The sequence below is a fragment of the Pinus tabuliformis genome, chromosome X (genome assembly GCF_031772625.1).
Source record: "Pinus tabuliformis cultivar Carrire ecotype Pingquan chromosome X, CPIR1, whole genome shotgun sequence".
Taxonomy (NCBI): Eukaryota; Viridiplantae; Streptophyta; class Pinopsida; order Pinales; family Pinaceae; genus Pinus; species Pinus tabuliformis.
The window spans coordinates 84,000,961-84,024,007 of record NC_142308.1 but is presented as its reverse complement, the minus strand read 5'-3'; the positions used below and the strand labels follow the sequence as shown (position 1 = coordinate 84,024,007).

The window sequence follows — 23,047 nt, the reverse complement described above, 5'->3', positions numbered from 1 at the left end:
ATGAAAAGCCTCCTTTCATGCATTACTGTAATGATGTTTATGTGTTCGATTACTCACAGCGTGCATGGGCAACTGAGCTCGACGTTTTATAACAATTCTTGCCCGTCGGTTCTGTTGATAGTGCAAGCCGCAGTGAAGCAAGCAGTGGCTAAGGAAAAACGTATGGGGGCGTTTCTTCTCCGCCTCCACTTCCACGACTGTTTCGTTAATGTGAGTGAAAGAATTTAGTTTTATCATTGAACATGGTATTTTTTAGTGTTATTAGATTTTTCCTGTAGGAATTTGGTAGAAAAATTTGAGACCAAATCTTGATTTATGTTATTTAAACTGGTTTTTGGACTGTATATATAGATTCAGCACATTGAAAAACCTTTAGAACATTTTTAGTGCAGGGGTTACCTATCAAATTTATAATTTCAATAAATTCTTGAGAATTTTAGAAAAATTAGAGGAAAATCCACAAAAAAGTTTCCAAAAAAATCTTACCAAAAACAACTTTACTAAGAATAAGGGTTTAAATAAATTTATGAATATATAATAGTATATATAGTCAAAAGCATATTTAGTGATGCGCGTTGATTTTGTTGCAATGTATGTTGAAATTTGTTGAAATTTGCCATTAATAAAAATTTAAAATATTAATGAAATTGTTTAATATCTAACTTCAAAGTTATTATTGTAATCAATTTAATTAATATCTAACTTCAAAGTTATTATTGTAATCAATTTAATTTAATTTAATTTAATTCGTTATTTTTACAATTTTTTTAAATATTTAATTTTTTTATTTAAATTAAATTTATAAATGTGTAAATTAATTTATTAGTTTAAAAAATTATAGAATATTTTAATTGTGTAAATTTCCATATCCAATAGAGACTATTTAATGAAAATTTAAAATATTAATGAAATAGTTTAATATCTAACTTCAAAGTTATTATTGTAATCCATTTTATTTTATTTTATTAGTTTTTTCTTCAATTTTTTTAAATATGTAATTTTTTTATTTAAATTAAATTTATAAATATGTAAATAAATTTATTAGTTTAAAAAATTATGAAATATTTTAATTATGTAAATTTCCACATCCAATATAGACTATTTTAACAATCTTGTTAATTTTAAACAAGAATGATCAAAACATATTAAAAAAAAAAATCAAAATATATAACAATTAAATAAAACTTTACTCCAATTAAAAATTTTAAGAAACACTTTATAGGTTGTATTTTCAGTAACCTTATAAACATACATGGAATTTTTAGAAACTAACTCATATTAAGAAACACTTTATAGGTTGTATTTTCAGTAACCTTGTAAAAATACATAGAATTTTTAAAAACTTACTCATATCAAAGTGAGAATGTATTTTAACTCTTTGAAGTTTTAGCCTTTTTAAAATTATATAATCTCCCTAACTCAATTTCAATTATAATTATAATTATAATTATATATATATATATATATATATATATATATATATATATATAAATAAAGTTTTAACCTTTTTAAATTTTGAATTACATAATCCCCATAACTCAGAAAAAAAATCACTATCTCACTAGCCGATTACATCTATATTCAATAAAACTTATTAAACAAATAAAATTATAAATAAACTTTACAATTTGGACCACCTTATTTAATTTTTAATTCTTAGAGAAATACCGAAATTAAAAGAATGGCTTCCTAATTTTTAATTATATTTCCTAAAATTAATTATCTACATACACTGATGATTATTTAGCCAACTTGGAGTATTCCAATTCATGTATTTATTTAGTTCATAGAATCTTGGATTTAGGGTGTGGGTAGTCCTTATGATAGGTCAAATCCCATGGGTATTAAACAAAAAAACACTGATGTATTTATTTATTCCCATGTGAAAGAAGAAAGAAATTATTTTAACGTCCACGAGGCTAAAGATAGCCTATGGGACAGATTGCTTCTTCATATGCTTGATGTATTCAGCGCTTTTTCTGTGAAGCTTCACAATAATTGCTCCAAGCTTCTCGACAAACCCCTCGCTAAATAGATTATCCCAAGAGCTAGCTCCCAACATATCTGCATAACTTTCCTGGTTGTCTTTGAAGGCCTCACATTCTAAAATGAAATGTTTTTCTATTTCCACTTTTCCGGAAGAACAAAAAATGCACACCCTTTCCTCCCACACTTCCTTTGGCCTTTTCCAGCGCCCTGTTTCACAACGAAGTTGATGAGAATTAGTCCTTAACTGAGCAATAAGAATTTTGGCTCTCCAAGAGATATTGGCCTCTATGTATGCTTTTGGTTGATGATTATGAGTGGGATTAAACACTTCAATATAGTAATTTTTCTTTCTTCCTAGCTCCTTATCCCAAGTACATTTGTGGAACTTTTCCATAACAAAAACTTTTATCTCTTTGCTGTTTATGGGACACACATTCAAGCAAATACCCCATTTACTAAACCATTTGTTATTTTGCTACATCCAAGTTTTTTTTCTCTTGCACAATCTATCATTAAAGGCAACCTTAGGTCATCTACCCTCTTCCATTTGCTCAATTTTTTTTAAATCCCTTATGACTCGCACCATAGCAATTGCTTCAATAGGAGCAGTCCCTGTTTCACTTAACAAGATATCATAAGGAACTGCATTTTTAATCTTAAATTTGTATGTAATCAAACGCTTCTGAATTTTTTCAATTTGTCTCCACTGCATGTCGAAGGTACTGCTAGGGTACAATTCACAACCATAGAGAATCACCGGAATCACTAGAAGCCCAAAAAGAGTTTGAGTGGTCTTCCAGTCCCATAACTATACCTCTCTACACCTATTTTGAAAAGCATAAAATGCTTTCCAACCCCCCAAAGTTCTTTTCTTTCTACAACCATTCCAGCTTATATTTTTATTGAAGTCAATCCCGAGGTATTTGTAATCTACAACTTCTTCCAGAATGTTGCCTTCAAAGTAGAGCTTATGCTAGTTATGTTTTCTTTTCTTAGAGAAGACCACTACTTTCGTTTTGTTGATATTGACTTGCATCCCCACACTTCTACAAAAATGCTCAAGGGATAGTAAGTGCTCTTGCAAACCAAAATCTGATTTAGCAATCAAAATAAGGTCATATGCATACAAAAGAAGCCTTATAAAAAACTTGCACAAATAGATACCATCACCCCCTTGTGAATTTAACCACTCCTCACGCTTGTCGATATATAAACCAAAAAGGGTAGGAGACAGTGGGAAACCTTGCTTGACCCCGATATCGCTTCTAAAACTTTCAGAAATGCCTGTTGAAGTTCTAATTTTGACTTTCACATCTTCATACAGCCTATGCACAACTGCTCTCAAATGTTTAGGAACCCCAAGTTCCTCCATTCTCTGCCAAATTTTATCCCTAGGAATCGAGTCAAACGCTTTTCTGAAATCAACAAAGCAACAAAAGACTTTTGTATTAAACAAAAAAATATTGATGCATTTATTTATTCTAGTTACACAATTTTTGAAGGTGTCATTTATTGCAGGGCTGCGATGGGTCGGTGTTGTTGGATGACTCCTCCACTCTAACCAGCAAGAAGACCGCCATTCCCAATAACAATTCGATGAGAGGTTTCGAAGAGATAGATACCATAAAAACCCTAGTCGAGAATGCTTGTAGCGGAGTCGTTTCTTGCACAGACATTCTTGCTATTGCTGCATGTGATTTTGTTGTTGTCGTTCTTGTTTTGAATAATTTCTTAGAACTAAAACCCTCCTGAGAATATGTTGAAATAAGTTATGTTGTTGTTGTTCTCGTTTTGAATAATTTCTTGGAACTGAACCCCTCCTGATTATGTCAAGTAATAATGAATATGTTTTATAAAATTTTTAATTACCAGTTGGGTGGGCCTTCATGGACAGTGATACTGGGGAGGCGAGGCTCGAGAATAGCAAACTTAAGCATTGCAAATGCTAACATTCCAACCCCCATTTCACGCCCCTACATTGGCGGTACTCTTCCAACCGCACTATAGGAGGTGCGGCACCACCGACCACTTTCTTTTCACCAATACTCATGGTCATGGACTACGCCTTACGTCTATACTTAGTTTATTTTTCAACAGCTAAGCATATCTTTCGTTATACCATTCATCATATTAACTTCATTACACCATGAATCAGCATTAACATGAAATACACAACAGTATAACTGGGAGGGGCAACTCCCTATGATGAGTCTTCCCGTAATAATAATAATAATAGTTTATGATGAGTCTGCCCATAATAATAATAATAATAATAACAGTTTACAATATACAAGTTAAATCTTGAGGAAACTACAAATTTACACTTAGAATATTTTTACAATCATCGGCACAACTCTGTTAGCCCAGCTCATCGACGTGCCCACACGGTTGCTCGCACGACTCTTGTCCAACTCACTATTTACCTCCGCACGTTCACCTGAACGCGTTTCGTTCAACTCGTCGAATGCTCCCACCGAACACCCAACTCGTCCACTGGCGGGTCATGTCACCTATGTCACCTGTTCAAGGCTTCACCCAATTCACCATTCACTAGCTCGTATCGTTAGGGCGGATGCCCTGCCACGCCCAAGAATGACTTCCCGAATGACCATTCAAACAGACACCCTGCCGCACCCTCAAACGACCTCGAACGATCCTGCTCGAATTCCCTCAAGCGACCTTTCGCACGACTTTCCTGCACTACGGCCTCACCCGATGACTTCGCACGACTTTCCTACACGACGCCCTCGCCCGATGACTTTGCACAACATTTTTGCACGACGCCCTCGCCCGATGACTTCGTACGACTTTTCTACACGATGCCCTCGTCTGATGACTTCGCACGACTTTTCTCGGCTCGGTGCTTCGGCCCGTGTCCGCCTGCACCTTCACCTGATTTCAGACCAACTTACACTTCTTCACCTTTCCACCCTTGGACACTTAGAAAGCTTGGTTGATTGATGACTTAGCCCACGCCAAGCTCCTCCTATGTATATGGTGCGTCCAACGTTGAACCGTTGCGTCCACCCCATTGGCCGACCATACATTTCATTTGTTTTAATTTTTGAACGGGTCAACCCACCCACTGGTCGACCCAACCGTCGTGTGCATTCACCGTTTGGTTCACCCACTCGTCGGCTCACCCACCCATCGGCTTGCCCGCCCGTCGACTCGCCCGGGACTTCTCATGGGTATATACACCAAACGCCCACACTTGGTCGCATTTCAACCATTGTGCCATAGCTCTTTGCTCACATGTTTCCACCTGCAGCTCATGGTCCTTACATTCTCCCCCACTTGAAATCATTGTCGTCCTCGATAATCTCTCATCCCAGCAACTATCTATCACCAAGACATCCATACCAAGGCATATAACCCATCGGTATGTTATACATCGGAAAGTCTCCTCAATCCATGATCATCAACCACATCCATCACAATCTCCACATGTTTCTTCCCCTATGGATGGTTGGCCCCTCCATCTCAAGCTACATGCTTACTGGAACAAATTGTGTCGACCTCATCATGTACTGTCATCATGTGAACTGTTGTCATGATACTCTACCACAATGCTAACACATCTTTGTACACTATTATAGCCCTCATGACTTGAACTAATTGGGTAGCTAATCCAACCGTCACGCTCAAACCATGAGAATGCACATTCTCATGCTATCATCAGTCATTTCTCAGACTCCTGTCACAACATCAACTCGATCAAGAATCCATCTCCATATAAGTAAGCCATGCCCAGGTCCATGAATTAGTCTCAATCTCATATGCAACATGTTGTCCATGATGTTTGGTATCAATGTGCTGCATGAAATCAGTCGCATCTATCCCAACATCATCATCCATCTACGAAATATCCATCTCCTCAAAATGAAGAAATCATCTTCCGACCCATGCCCAAGTGTTGCCACCAAGGCATCACCATCGCTGCAACTCTATCACTCCAAAGTGTCTCATATCGATCCTCCTCATCAAGTCACTCTTTCAAGCACACCCATACATGTACTCAAAAGTATGCACCCCATCCTGCATCAAAGTCCTTGACCTCAGCTCCTCAATGCATCAAATCCTCTAAGTCCACCATAATATGAAGTCCTCAAAAGTCACAACATCATGTCATCATGAGCTCTATGAGTCATCTCCAACCAACACTCTAGCAAGCATACATGTCTCGGCCCAAAGGTCTCTGCAAGATGCCTCAGCTTTCCATGTAGTAGGAATGCTCCATAGTCTGCTCACAAATCCAACCAAGTCCATGGCCTTGTTGTACTCAAGTGCACAACCTCTCCATTGGCTCATAAGTAAAACATCTCCATGTCACATCAGCAAATCCACTTGCACAACATCCTTGCCTTGGCACTCCTCATTAGATGCCCATAAATGACACCTCTACAAGTGCTCCTGCATAATGTCCCTGCATAAGACTGCCATGCTCCATGTCTCCAACCTGATGTCCATGACTCAAGTTGCCCATGTTGTCCAACTAAGTAGACCCATCACAACAATTGGTCATCCTCATCCAAGCCTGCAAATCCGGTCTAGTGAACTCGGTCACCCAACCATATCATCATCACATCACGAGTCTCTTCCATCATAGCTCCCCCACTAAAGGTTCCACCAAGACTTCCTCTTGGTCTTGGCCATGAGAAGTCCACCCAAGTATCACCATACTCAAGTGTGTGCCCTCCTCCAATCTGTCCATGAGTCATGCCGGGCACTTAGCCAATTCTCCATGTGGCTAAAGCATGACCCATTCTTCTGCAATGATCATCATGTTCCTCCCTTGTCACGTGCCCTCGTGCCTTCTGTCATAAGGTCACAAACAACCTCAACAAGTCTTGCAACAGTCAATGATTCTTGCTTCTCCATACAAGGTCTCATCGTAAACATACATGGTACGATCCTCCATTACATTGGTTGTTGGTAATAATACTGAGAGGTGGGGGTGAATTAGTATTATCAAATCAATAAAACTTTTTCATTTCATACTCTGATTCATATACGCTACTTCAGTTAAGGGAACCCGCGTGTATATGCAACTGTGATTAATGCAACCAGCGTATATCCAATAAACTTATGATTCAATTAATCCATTATATTTTGATCTTTAATCAGTGCATCAAAACTTCATTAACCATATAAACAGTGAACAGGAGCAGTAAAAATAGAACAGACAATCACACACATGAACACAAGATATAAGGTGGAAACCCAATGTGGGTGAAAACCACCTGCTGCAATCGTCTCTATCTTCTTTTAATAAGAAACATCTTTTTACAATTTTTGTACTGGTGCAGACTTATACCAGTACACAGGCTTCTACCTGCAGAAGGCTACAACCTTCTCTCGTTCTCCAGCTTCTCCTGGAAGGGAGCTACAACCCCCTAGCTCTTGTACTAGCTATTGTGTTTACTAGTACGTAGGTGCAGGCCTACAAAAGGCTACAACCTTCTCTTTTCTTCCAGGGACCATGTTTCATTAATTTTCAGACTGGATCCATCAATAACATCAATCAACCATCAAATATATCTGCATCAATCAATCTTCTTTGCACAAACCAAAACTGAATCAAACAATCACTTCTCAGAATGTTGTAACCAAAATACAAAAATAGTAACCAGAACCCATGCTATAACCCAAAACACTGCAACAGTAAACAGAAGTAGCTAAAGCATATTTTATTAGGTATATGCTACTTCAACATGTCGAACCTGTGTACATACGTAGTTTACTCAAGGCGAACCTGCGTATACGCTCTTTTGATATTTAGACCCAGTGTGTATATGCGCCTTTGCTAAAGTGAACCTACATACAGATCTGTAAATGATGATTTAAACTTTACAACAACTTCAGACATCAGTTATACCTAGATCATCATATTTACAGATTACAACATGCACCAGTTATTCAAATAAGAAATCAAAACCACACAAAGATACTTCTCTTCAAGCCTTAAGGTCTTGACCCTTCAATAGAACTTATCCTTCCTCAAGCGCTTAGGTTCATTCTTGATTCAAATCCAGTTGTGCACCATAACCCAATAACCTGTATTCTAGATCTTGCTCTTCATTAGATATTCAATTCATGAGTGCCTTTGCCTAATGATCTTCTCCTCCTTTTATAGTCCTAGGCCTTACTCAATACCATGGACCAAAACCACTTAGAACCAATACCTTGGACCGAATACCTGGGGTCAACACTTCGGATCAAATACCATGGATCAATACCAAAATACCATGGATCAAATACCACAGACCAAAACTTAGTTTTCCAACATGTACGCACCTTTCCTTCCATGAAAGTGCATGTGTACGTATACACTTCTTTTGTTCAATGAACCTGTGTGTATACGTGGGTTGGTCAAGGTGAACCTGCGTATACCTTTCTTTCTTCATTCTATGTGGCCTGAACTGTGATTTGTCATCTGAGAGAGTTGCCATCAAGTACAACACCTGTATCACCTGTATCATAATGCCAACAATCTCCCCCTTTGGACTTGATGGCAACAACAACACTAATCACTCTCCCCCTTTTTCATCAAGAGAAAAGGGTCATGCTCCCCCTGAGTACCTGCTAAAATCTCTGATATGCTGAATTGTTGATTGAGCTCCTATGATCGAGTCCATGCTCCCCCTGAGCATAAGCAAGGTCTACAAAAAGATAACATGACTCTATACATAGATCATCGAATACCTTCCTATCACAAAAGAGTTGTACATACATCCATCTCCCAACCAAGTGGGGATATACCAAGTTTGACTCATCCACCCAACCAAGTGGGGACATACTAATTGATTATACATGTCAAACAAGAACATTACATCATCCATCCCATGCATAGTGGGGTAACAAAATATGACCTTTTCATTGAAAGATATGCATGACATAGAGACCAAACATCTAAAACAAGACTATGATAGTTATCAGCAACTATCATCAGCAACATCTGTCAATCATCATCTAGACCAGTAACCATGAGCTCCCCCTGAACCTGTTCCACCTGAATCAAAAACAACTGTGAATTTGTACCAAGACCTTCTACGATAATGCCAACAATGCATTACTATAAGTATATGCTCCCCCTGAATCTGTGCCAAATGATCACTGTCAAACCCATATCAGACTCCTTTCATCCACTATTATTCTTCAAACAAACATATAAGTGATTGTATCCATAGAAACCGGTGTATGTACGTGGATACACTTCATGAAACTCGTGTACAACCACTTTTCTCTTAAATCGATAAGTTTTAATAGTAAGATGATGCATCAACTACTCCTAGCTTTTGTCTGAGATATTCAAATGTCTCTCTGGGCAATGGTTTGGTGAATATATCAGCAACCTGTTCTTTGGAGGGAACATATTCCAATTTGACCTTTTGTTCAAGCACTTGTTCATGTAGAAAATGATATTTGATGGGTATGTGCTTGGTCTTGGAATGCATGACTGGATTCTTTGAAATACTGATTGCACTTGTATTATCACATAGAATGGAGATGGGTGGACTACATGTGATTTGAATGTCTTGCAATGTTTGCATCATCCAAAGGAGTTGTGTGCAGCAAGATGCAGTAGCCACATATTCTGCTTCAACTGTAGATAATGCAACTAGACTTTATTGCTTGCTGAACCAAGACACTAATATGGAACCCATATAGAATGCACCACCACTAGTGCTTTTTCTGTCATCCACACTTCCTACCCAATCTGCATTTGTATATGCATGAAGTGTAAGATCTGTATCCCTAGGATACCATAAACCAAAATTCTAAGTTCCTTGAAGATATTTGAAGATCCTTTTGACTGCCTGAAGGTGTGATTCCTTTGGATTTGCTTGGAATCTTCCAACTATTCCCACTGCATGCATGATGTTTGGTTAGGTACCTGCTAGATAAAGTAAACTGCCAATCATGGATCTGTAGGTTGGTTGATGTACTGCTGTTGATTCATCATTTGAGCTGAGACTGCATCCTGTTACCATGGGGGTACATACTAGTTTAGAATCTTCCATGCCTTAGTTTTTCAAGATCTACTTGAGATACTTAGTTTGTGACAGAAAAATACCATATTTCTTTTGTTGAACTTATAGACCAAGAAAATATGTGAGCTCACCAAATAGGGACATTTCAAATTCTTGCTGCATTACCAAAGCAAAGTTTTGACTCATGGCTTCTTCATTGCTACCAAAAATGATATCATCAACATACACAATAAGTATTAGTAATTTATTATTGTCAATCTTTATATATAGATTGCTATCAGCTAATCCTTTTGAGAAACCTTGTTGATGAAGATATTTGTCAAGACGGTAATACCATGCCCTTGGAGCTTGTTTTAGACCATAGAGAGCCTTTCTGAGTCTGCATACAAGTTTTGGATCATTTCCAAGAATGAATCCGTCTGGTTGCTCAATATATACTTCTTCTTCTAAGTCCCCATTAAGAAAAGCAAATTTTACATCCATTTGGTATACTTTGAATTTCTGAAAACTAGAAAGAGCAAGGAACATTCTTATGGCTTCAAGTCTTGCAATAGGTGCAAAAGTTTCTTCAAAATCTATACCTTCTTGTTGAGCATACCCTTTACAAACAAGTCTGGCCTTGTTTCTAATAACTTCTCCATTTTCATTCAGCTTGTTTTTGAATATCCATTTGGTTCCTATGATATTCTTATCATGAGGTCTAGGAACTAATTCCCAAGTATTATTCTTTTCAATCTGCTCAAGCTCTTCATTCATGGCCTTGACCCAACATTCATCTTTGCATGCTTCATTTACATTTTGAGGTTCGATGGAGGAAAGCAATGCAAGATAGCTTGAGGATTCTGTAATAGTTCTTCTTGTCTGCACACCTGCCTCTTTCTGTCCCAAAATTTGAGTCTCTGGATGATTTTTCTGGACATACCTGGATGGAGTCTTTTCTTCTACCGTTATCTGTTCTTCTGGTGCTTCATTGGTTTCTTCTTCAGAATTAGTCTGATTTGATGTGGAAGGATAATCCTCATCTTCTTCATAATCTTCGGTTTTTACCTGCTTTGGATTTTTTCCTGCTTCATCAATCACAACATCAATACTTTCAACAATTTTCCCAAGTCTTTTATTATAACACTTATATCCTTTACTTCGGGAAGAGTAACCAAGGAGAATTCCTTCATTTGCTCTAGGTTCAAACTTGCCAAGGTTTTCATCAATCCTTTTGATGTAACATTTACTTCCAAAAACTTTGAAGTATTCTATAGTAGGAGTCTTACCATACCAGAGTTCATGAGAAGTTTGGGTGTTGTTTACCTGAATATTTGTTTTGTTGAGAATAGTTACGGCAGCAAATGCAGCTTCACCCCAGAAGGTTGCAGGAGTTCCAGACTCATCTAGCATAGCCTGAGCCATTTGTTGAATAGTTTTGTTCATCCTTTCTACCACTCCATTTTGCTAAGGTGTCCTTGCGGTGGAGAATTCCCTTTTTATTCCATGTTCTTCACAAAAGTCGAAGAATTCATCCGAGGTAAATTCCCCTCCTCGATCAGATCTGAGGCATTTGATTTTGCGATCTGATTCATTTTCAACTAAAGCTTTGAAGGCTTTGAACTTTTCAAATGCTTCATCTTTATGCTTTAGAAGTCCTATCCAACACATTCTTGAAAAATCGTCAATGAACAATATAAAATATTCTTCTCCACGAGGTGACTTTTTCCTTGATGGTCCACATAAATCAGTATGAACAAGTTCAAGAGGCTTACTAGCTGATCCTTCCTTTTCAGGGAAATGTGCTCTGGTTTGCTTACCAAATTGACATGATTTGCATATTGTATTTTCTGGAATGTTGATATCCGGAAGATCACGAATAGTGTGGTATCTGCATGCTTTTCTTATTTAAGGGAAGCTTAGATTCCCCAGTATTCTGTGCCATAGCAAGTGTTCATCATTTTTGCTTAGATAGCACTGTTGTTGTCCTCCCTTGAGTATGTACAAGTTGTTTGGAGTTCTTACACCTTTGATCATTGTTTCTCCTATATCAAGCTTATGATCAACACATCCATTTGATCGAAATACTACTTCATTTCCTTGATCACACATTTGACTGACACTTAATAGGTTATGCTTAAGACCATCAACTTACATAACATTCCCAGCTTCAACCTTTTCTTTTAAGAGAACGGAGCCTTTACCTTTTATGACAGCAGGAGTGTCATTTCCAAATGAGACCTTCTTTTCCTTTTCTAAGGCATTATATGACTGAAGTTTTTCTTTGTCACCTATCATGTGTTTTGAGCATCCACTGTCGATATACCACTGATTTTCTTGTCCTTCTGCATACAAGGCTATACCACATCTTTCTGGTTGCGGCTCTTTATTTTTCCATATTTTTGGACTTAATGAAGTTTTCTCCTTCTGAGATGTTTGCCGAAATTTACTCCTGCATTCAGATTCTTCATGACTGAAGTTGTTGCAGATGGAGCATTCTATTTCATTTTCAAGAAGAGAAAAGTTATTGTAAGTCCGTTTCATGATCCCTGTCACATTCCTTTGATTTCATGCTTCTCTAGTCATGATTGTCTTGTAAGCAACACATTGAGTAGCTTTGTGTCCAAAATTATGACATGAGAAACATTGGCCATTAAAGAAGTTCCTGCAATTATCGAATCTACTGACCTGGTGATTGTAGTTTCTATTGATATTCATTCTTGAAGCAGATTGAGTATGATTTACCTGAGGTTTGTAGCTTCTGTTCATCCTTGAAGTAAATTGATCCTGATTTACCTGGTGGTCTTCTTTATGCCTTTGCTAACGACTATCAAACTGTTTACTGCTCTTTGCTGCATCGAGATAGCTTTTAGTGGAGGTTGACGACTTCTGTGATTGAGATGTTTCTTCAGTATATCCAAGACCTGTCTTTATCAGAGGAGAACGCTGCACTTTGATAATTTCATTTAATGTTTCTGATCCTTTAGCAAATCTAAGATTGAGAGCTTTTGTTTTCTCAATATCCTTTCTCAGACCCACAATTTCACATTCCAGTTTTTCATTGTGTTTTCTCTTTTAGCAAGTTGGAATGTCAGAGTATGTATAATCATATTCTTTTCTTCTAAACAGACTTTGAGTTTACAGATTTCTTCATCAAGGTCATCCTCATCTAAAGCATCCAAGAAATCATCATCTTCAAAAGCCATTAGAAGTCTATAGTCATTACTATTTTCATCTTCATCACTATTTGATAAACCATCACTATCTTCATGAGTATAGTAGCTCTTCTTACTTACACTTTGTTTTCTGTTCCATTTTGTTGATTCCTTACCTTTATCAAGCTTATCTTTATGAGGACATTTGGCAGCATAATGACCGACTCTTCCATAAGCAAACCATTTGAAAGGTAGTTTACCTCTGAATCTCTCGGAACCCCGTTGAAGGTTCTTGACAAAGTTTGCCTCTTCTTCTCCTTCTGAAATATGTCTTGATTCATGGAATTCTTCTCTTCCCAAAGCTTTGAATGCGACTTCTCTCATATTTGATGGACCTCCTTTTCTCATTTCGAAAGCAGTTAAGATTCCGTGCAGCTGTGTCATAGTAATAGTCCGAAGATCTTGCTTTTCTTCTATCACAGATGCTTTTGATTCAAACTTAGTAGACAAGGATCTTAAAAACTTTTCAACTAAAGTAACTTCTTTTATCTCTTCACCCAAGTTCTTCATGCAATTAACAATCTCATCTATACGTAAGAAGTAATTAGCTATACTTTCATCATTGTGCATTTTGAGAGTTTCATATTGAATTCTGAGATATTGTAGTTTCGCATGTTTTACCTGATTGTCTCCTTCATAGCTTAGAATGATCTTGTCCCATATTTCTTTGGCAGTTTTGAGTTGCATAACTTTGACAAATTCGGATTGTGACAGACTCCCCAATAATGTATTGACAACCTTGGCATTGGTTTCATATTGCTTTTTACCTACCGTATTTGTAGGGATTGCTAATGGAAATGTATATCCTCTTTCCACGATTTGCTAGACATCTGTTCCAAGAGATTGAAGATAGGTTGTAGTTCTTATCTTCCAATAAACGAAGTTGTTCCCATCAAAGATTGGTGGTCTAATGGATCCATCTCTTTCGTAGTTACTCATGATGATAGATCATCCTTCAAGTGATCAAGCTTCTTCTGAAGGACCTGCTCTGATACCAATTGTTGGAAATAATACTAAGAGGGGGAGTGAATTAGTATTAGCAAATCAATAAAACTTTTTCATTTCCTACTCTGATTCATATACGCTACTTCAGTTAAGGAAACCCGTGTGTATACACAACTGTGATTAATGCAACCAGCGTATATCCAGTAAACTTATGATTCAGTTAATACATTATATTTTGATATTTAATCAGTGCATCAGAACTTCATTAACCATATAAACAGTGAACAGGAGCAGTAAAAATAGAATAGACAATCACACACATGAACACAAGATATAAGGTGGAAACCCAATGTGGGTGAAAACCACCTGCTCCAACCATCTCTATCTTTTTTTAATAAGAAACATCTTTTTACAATTTTTGTACTGGTGCAGACTTATACCAGTACGCAGGCTTCTACCTGCAGAAGGCTACAACCTTCTCTCGTTCTCTAGCTTCTCCTGGAAGGGAGCTACAACCCCCTAGCTCTTGTACTAGCTGTTGTGTTTACTAGTACGTAAGTGCAGGCCTAGAGAAGGCTACAACCTTCTCTTTTCTTCCAGGGACCACATTTTATTAATTTTCAAACTGGATCCATCAATAACATCAATCAACCATCAAATATATCTGCATCAATCAATATTCTTTGCAAAAACCAAAACTGAATCAAACAATCACTTCTCATAATGTTGTAACTAGAATACAGAAACAATAACCAGAACTCATGCTATAACCTAGAACAATGCAACATCAAACAGAAGTAGCTAAAGCATATTTTCTTAGGTATACGCTACTTCAACGTGTCGAACCTACATACATACGTAGTCCACTCAAGGTGAACTTGTGTATACGCTCTTTTGATATTTAGACCCAACGTGTATACGCGCCTTTGCTAAAGTGAACCTGCGTACAGATCTGTAAATGATGATTTAAACTTTACAAAAACTTCAGACATCAATTATACCCAGATCATCATATTTACAGATTATAACATGCGCCAGTTATTCAGATAAGAAATAAAAACCACACAAAGATACTTCTCTTGAAACCTTAAGGTCTTGACCCTTCAATAGAACTTATCCTTCCTCAAGCACTCAGGTTCATTCTTGATTCAGATCCAGCTGTGCACCATAACCTAATAACTTGTATTCTAGATCTTGCTCTTCATTAGATATTCAATTCATGAGTGCCTTTTCCTAATGATCTTCTCCTCTTTTTATAGTCCTAGGCCTTACTCAATACCATGGGCCAAAACCACTTAGAACCAATACCTTGGACCAAATAACTGGGGTCAACACTTCGGATCAAATACCATGGATCAATACCGAAATACCATGGATCAAATACCACGGACCAAAACTTAGTTTTCCAACATGTACGCGCCTTTCCTTTCGTGAAAGTGCGTGTGTACATATACGCTTCTTTTGTTCAATGAACCTGCGTGTATACGCGGGTTGGTCAAGGTGAACCTGTGTATACTTTTCTTTCTTCATTCTATGTAGCCTGAACTGTGATTTGTCATCTGAGAGAGTTGCCATCAAGTACAACACCTGTATCACCTGTATCATAATGCCAACATTGGCAAACTGATTTTTCTCTTCCGTGCATACGGTTCATCTACCAAATGCTCAACTGAAACACAAGTATCAATAATACTTACTTCATCATGAGGCTCCTCCATGTGAGTTTCCTCATCCACCAATGTATGCAAACTGCATGATCTGGTCCAACTTGAACACTTTCAAGTTCCTCCTCTATCGTTTTCATATCTGCAACATCCTCGATTATCATGGCTTCCTCTTTCTTATCATCACATTCTGCAGCTTTCTCCTTATCCTGAATGAAAGCTATGAACTGCTTTTTCTCAAGAGTTAGCCATTCCAGCTTCTTTCGAATCAAGTTCTGCCTTATCTTCAACTCCTTGAGTTCTGCATCAAACAAGTCCACTTTCCCTGCAAGTCGATAGGCTTCATCCCTATTCATGTCAGAGATCTCTTCCTTGACTAAAGCATGAACAGCATCCATCGTTTCAAACAAGTCCTTACTCACTTCCTCAATTCTTTGTTCAAACTCACTTGATTCTTCAAGTAGACTTCCTTCAAATTGACTTGGCCCTGATGTGTGCCCTTGCCATTCTTCGAAGGTTGCAAAACTCATTTTCTGCAAGATAGACATACTCCTTGATTCTCTGAATCACCTGTCACGAATGTCAAGTATTTAGCTTCCCATCGTTCACCAGCTCTGATACCACCTGTCACGCCCCTACACTGGCGGTACTCTTCCAACCGCACTATAGGAAGTGTGGCACCACCGACCACTTTCTTTTCACCAATACTCACGGTCATGGACTACGCCTTATGTCTATACTTCATTTATTTTTCAACAGCTAAGCATATCTTTTGTTATACCATTCATCATATTAACTTCATTACACCATGAATTAGCATTAACATGAAATACACAACAGTATAACTAGGAGGGGCAACTCCCTATGATGAGTCTGCCTGTAATAATAATAATAACAGTTTACAATATACAAGTTAAATCTTGAGGAAACCCCAAATTTACACTTAGAATATTTTTACAATCATCAGCACAACTCAGTTAGCCCAATTCATCGGCGCGCCCACACGGTTGCCTGCACAACTCTTTCCCAACTCGTCATTTGCCTTCGCATGTTCACTCGAACGCGTTTCGTTCAACTCGTCGAACGCTCCCACCGAACGCCCAACTCGTTCACCGGCAAGTCGTGTCACCCGTTCAAGACTTCACTTGGTTCACTGTTCGCTAGCTTGTGTCGTTCGGGCGGACGCCTTGCTGCGCCCTCGAACGACTTCCCAAACGACCGTTCGAATGGACGCCCTGTCGCGCCCTCGAACGACCTCGAATGATCTTGCCTGAATGCCCTCGAACGACCCTTCGCACGACTTTCCTGCACGACGCCCTCACCCGATGACTTCGCACAACTTTCCTGCACGACACCCTCGCCCGATGACTTCGCATGACTTTTCTACACGACGCCCTGGCCCAATGACTTTGCACGACTTTTCTGCACGACGCCCTCGCCCAATGACTTCGCACAACTTTTCTCAGCTCGGTGCTTCGGCCTGTATTCGCTTGCACCTTCGCCCGGATTTCAAACAACTGACACTTCTTTGCCTTTCCACCCTTGGATGCTTAGAAAGCTTGGTTGATTGATGACTTAGCTCCATGCCAAGCTCCTCCTATGTATATGGTTCGTCCAACGTTGAATCGTTACATCCACCCCATCGGCCGACCATACATTTCATTTGTTTCAACTTTTGAACGGGTCGGCCCACCCACCGACCAACCCAACCGTCGTGTGCGTTCACCGTTTGGTTCGCCCACTCATCGGCTCGCCTGCCCGTCGGCTTGCCCGCCCATTGGCTCGCCCGGGACCGCCCACGGGTATATACACCAAACGCCCACACTTGGTCACATTTCAACTATCATGTCGCAGCTCTTCGCTCGTGCGTTTCCACCTGCAGCTCGTGGTCCTTACACCCCACTTCCAATCTAAGCACCATCATCTCACTATTCAAAGTGCAGGGGCTCTCCACAACGAAAATGGTTACACTTGCTAGTAATATTATTTTTTTCATACAATATTAGTATAATGCATTAATTATCATAAAATTGTAATGAGGAGAAAATATATATTTTATATATTTTTTGGGGAGTGTTTTTAATATTGGGTAATAAGAAGGATATGGGTGCAGTTAAATAATTGAGTCATTGTTAAACATGTGGCGAATCAGTAATCTAGATAAATGGAGATAAAATTATTTTTTCATACAATAATAGTATAATGTATTAATTATCATAAAATTGTAACCGTTGATTGTTAAATACCAGGTAAATCAGCAATCCAAGTTAAATAATTGACTGCACTCATGTTCATTGATTGCTAAATAAATGACAGCTCTCATGTCCGGTTGATTACTAAATATTCGGGAAATCAGCAATCTAGATAAAAATACCTTTGAGTTCAATAAGATATACTCCAGAGAACTAATTTAATTGGTTGAGTTCAGTATTTCCTTGAAATATGATATACTCCAGAGAATTAATTTAATTGGTTGAGTTCAGTATTTCCTTGAAATAAAATTCCATGATTGTGGTTGGGAAAATAAACTACCTAGTAAAAAAATTGCCATCAATGTGATATGATATATTCAATCCGCTGGTGCTCATACTATCGGGCAAGCTTGGTGCGTGAGTTTCAGAGGCCATATTTACAACAACACCAATATAGACACTACGTACTCTATTTCATTACGTTCAAAGTGTCCTCCTACCAACGCCACTGGATTATGTGACTCCCACCACCTTTGACAATAACTACTACAACAATTTGAAAATCAAGAAAGGGCTTCTCCACTCTGATCAGGAAATTTTCAACGGAAAGCCCACTGATTCACAGGTGACTTTGTACAGTACCAAACAGAACAATTTTTTCTCCGGCTTTGCTGCGGCCATAGTAAAGATGGGGAATATCAAACCTCTAACGGACAGCAGCGGAGAGATCTGAAAGAATTGGAGAAAGCCTAACTAGCCAACCTATGAACTGGCCGTTGTCCGCCGAATAGTTTACTGTGTTTAGTCAGCCGAACAGCATGGTGTCCTTAATCTGAAAGTGGAAGTCTTCGATTTTTAATCTGCCGAATGTCTTTAATTTATAATCGCAAGTATTGATCGCGTAGATTGAAAATAATATGTTCTATTTTGAGTTTTACAAAGTGGAATCTGCGCCAAATTTTATTTGGAAGGGCTTTCATAATTTTACTTGCTTGAAACGAGTTAAATTGCATTTTAATTTTATGTGTTAAAGTGGTGAGGAGTTTTGATTTAAGTATATATTTTGAGTCAAAGTGTGGCCTCTGAATTATAAATAAAAGGGTTTAAAAGTTAATTTTTGTTGGCTCATAAGCAAAAATTGGATCTCCAAATCCAGAACTTTTGACACCCTTTAACTTAAATTCCATTCATCACTAATTCTCCTATTAGTTTATTTAGTTTTCTTATATTGTTCCTTACATTATTTGACTCTAATCCCTCTTTATAAATATTTTAAAGATATTAATTAATTTCAATATACTATAGAATACATTAACTATTCTTTTGAGACCATTTAACTTAAATTCCATTCATCATTAATTCTCCCATTGGTTTATTTAGTTTTCTTATATTGTTCCTTGCATTATTTGACTCTAATCCTTGGTATAAATATTTTTAAGATATTAATTAATTTCAATATGCTATGAATACAATAATTATTCTTAAATATAAAGAATACAGAAATCATTTTATATTATAATAGCAAATAAATTATTAATTTTAATAATATAAATATACATATAAATTAATCTTTGCAAAAACTTTTTAATTCATATCAATATTAATTTTATTAATAACATAATCACTCAAATTATAAGATATGCATAATTTATTTTTTTTAATAATTTTTTTATCCATCATTTTTCTCAAAAACCTAAAAACATTTCCTTATTTATCAAATATTAAAGGTGATTAGTTTTCCATATATTTGTATATTTTGGTGATAAACCTTAGTAGTGGGTTTGAAACGTCAATCTCCAAATCAATATAAATAGGTCTAGAAAAGCAATTACAACTAAATAACAATCCAAAAAATCTTAAATCTGAAATTTTCAAAAATGTGAATATTCCACTCAAACCAACTATTTAATTAATCATCAAGCTCAAAGAACAAAGGATGCCTTTTATGCCTAAGCTAGATTTGATTTTGATATCCCATGGGGATTCTTCAATGGCGTGAGTTAAGGCCATCCTCTAGTCTACAAGATTGGAATCATTTGATTTGTGAATCAAAATAATTATCTTCACATTAAGTATGCTCCAGGAAAGGGATCAAATAACAAAGTTGATTGTTTTTTCCTCTTGAATCTTCTCTTAGTTGCCATTGAGAAAGGTGTAAATAACTATAGACGTTGAAAAACTTGAAGTTGGTTAGGAATTGGGTCTCGAAAAAGGTCATTGTGGAAAATGTGTGTTTAGGCTCTCTATTGCAAGACTTAAGGGTTTCAATCAAATATTTTGAATGGATTCATTTAGACATGTCTACAGAGTGCTCAATATGAAATACGTTGTGTTGTCAAAAGAATCTTTGGCTCTACCTCTAGAGTCATTCGATATCTAAGAGTTCTTGGATGGCTCAAAGACATAATATATGGAAATCCATTTCTAGTCTTTTTTTCCTAATGAGGTTGTTTTTCATAGTTGGTCTTTATTTGTTGTAAAAGAGTACATGGATTTTATAAAGTGAAAGCATGATCCTAATGCTATGGTAAGAAAATAAGTTTTGTTTTAAAACATTTTGTAAATGATGCACAATCGATAGAAGTCTGAATTGCTAAGGGATAAAATGATGTACTAAAGTAGTGAATAATCTATTTAGTAAACTCTCGAAGAGGTTTAACACCATATCAATTCCAGCAAGGACTACAGTGAATGTAAATATTTATTCCTTAGAAAAATTAATTATATATCTATATATATATATATATATATATATATATATATATATATATATATTATAAAATTTTATCATTTCAAGTTTGATATTTCAGTCAATAAATTATAGAGTTGTATAAAAGTAGAAAACTAACTATTAGTAATACATTGCATGCCATCTTATTTTTTAAGATTAATATATCTAAAGTTAAAGTGCGTTATTTTTTAAAAGAGTGTTTTGTTACAACGCAAATGGTGCCAAAGCTACGTCTTTTTATGTCCTAGTCAATGAAGAGATGTTCCACTTTCAAATTCTCTTCAAGGACTCTATAGAAACTATAGATGCCATTCTAAAAGTAGCTAACCGTTTTCTATTAATCTGGAGGGTAATTTGCATCTCATAGATGAAATCACAAAGGAATAACTTCTTGGTGCCCTTACATAGCTTACAAGAGGATAGGTATTACACATCAATTTGTTACATCCATGAAAATGATGCCAAATCTAGATCCTTCTCTATCTCATGAATTATTGTCATGAATTCCCATGAAAGATCAAAGAAATACATCTCCATGAAGTACAAGAATCCTGGAATAAATACCTAAAAAAACTCCAATTTTGGAAATCATCGTGGGACATCAGTTCACAACTTGCAATGGTCACACCTTGAACAACTAACGAATTGCGATGTGATCATGGTTTTCCTATGTTAAGGGCACGATGGTCTTCTTACATGAGTAAAAACAAAAGAAGCAAAATAAACTTCCTTTCAAAAGCATTGTAAATGGTATCTAGTACAAAGCAGTGAATATTGGATTCGAACTCCTATCCTAGACCTTTGTTCCTCCCATTATGGATTCCATTCCATCTATTATGGATATCATCCCTTCGTTCATGGATCTCAACTTCCATTCTTTCCCTATAAGTGCAATGCACTCAAAGATAACTTGGTTGTCATTTTTTACTTTTTAACTATACCTAAATGTTATCAAAGTATTCATTGGAGACTTCTTGATTACAAGGGCTTGCACTGAGGATCATTTGAAGGAGGCTTCCAACATCAAGGCTTGGTTTTAATTCTCATTTTCTTCATTATTAATACAAATATATGTTTATTTCCCATATACATTTGTCATGATGTTTATTGTAAGATTCCTTGATCACTTACATGGTTTATGATTGAATCATTGATTTGTTATATGCTTTGATCACTTGTTTGTTTGTCTTTATAGGTCTCTTCTCTGAGAATTAAGAGAGAGAGGTCCAAAGCTACAAAGGACAACATCAAGGATCATCATCAAACATTTCAGAAAAAAGTTATGAGTTATGGATCTCACTTACATCTATGATTTAATCATAAATTAGGGAATGATTTCATATGTTTGTTTGTTTGTTTCTAGACTTGGTTTCCAAGTCTATGGAGATCTATCCTATCAACAGGATAATATTTGTTCAGCAAACAAATTGGCGACTCCACTGGAGAGCAATATGCTCTTCATTTTCCCTTGTTTTTGAAAAGTCAAATTGTGTTCTAAGTTTTTGGTCAACCTTCATTAATTTGGAAAAACCTAGAACTGTGAGATATTTTTAGAATTTTTAATTTTTTCTTAGCTTTTGTGGCCATTACATCCTGCTATGAGAGACAATGCAATGAAATTGCATTTTTCTTCTCAACAATTGTTACCATCACACTAGTGTATATTGTTGAACTGCAATGATCATTGAAAAATTGAAATTTCTCTATCTTTCTCTGTTTTATTTTTAATCAGAGGATCAATTTGGTTTTTGGGTTAAGTTTCAATATGTTATAAGTGAATTTTTTTGGTTTAGTTTCATTTCACTACTTTGTGAAAAAATCCATTGTTATATTGCTTTGATTTGATTTCTCTGTTGACCTATTGAAGGAAAGTGTCATTAGTGTAGATGATTATCTTGTTGGATCTTTCTTTCTATTTCCAGAGTAATCATTTTCAAAAACCTTGTTGTTCATATTTTGGGAAAAAAAATTATTACTTTTCATAGGTTATTGATTTTCACAAACATAAAAATCGTGTATTGGAATTCATAAGTGAAGTATACTTTAGCTTTCATTTTTAAGCAAAGTAAGTTGCATTTAAAAAATAAATAAAAAAATCCTTCTCATGGTGAGGAGGAGCCAAGAATCATGTATTATGTAGTTTCTTTGACTTACATTTAAAAAAAAAAGGTTCTTGTTTCTTGCTTTGAATGTTATACTTGTTTATTTTCTTGAAACCTCTTGCTCCTCACTCTAGTTAGTATTCATTGAGTTGAAAAATATTACATTTTCATATCAGTTGCATCAAATTTGGATTTGAGTCATAATATCATTGATTTCATCTCTATGGACCCTATTG

At 36.5% G+C, this 23,047-nt stretch overlaps 1 pseudogene; it reads left to right on the top strand.

Moving 5' to 3' along the window:
• Positions 1-18,735, top strand: LOC149138483 (cationic peroxidase 1-like; annotated as a pseudogene).
• Positions 18,736-23,047: the final 4,312 nt, after the last annotated feature.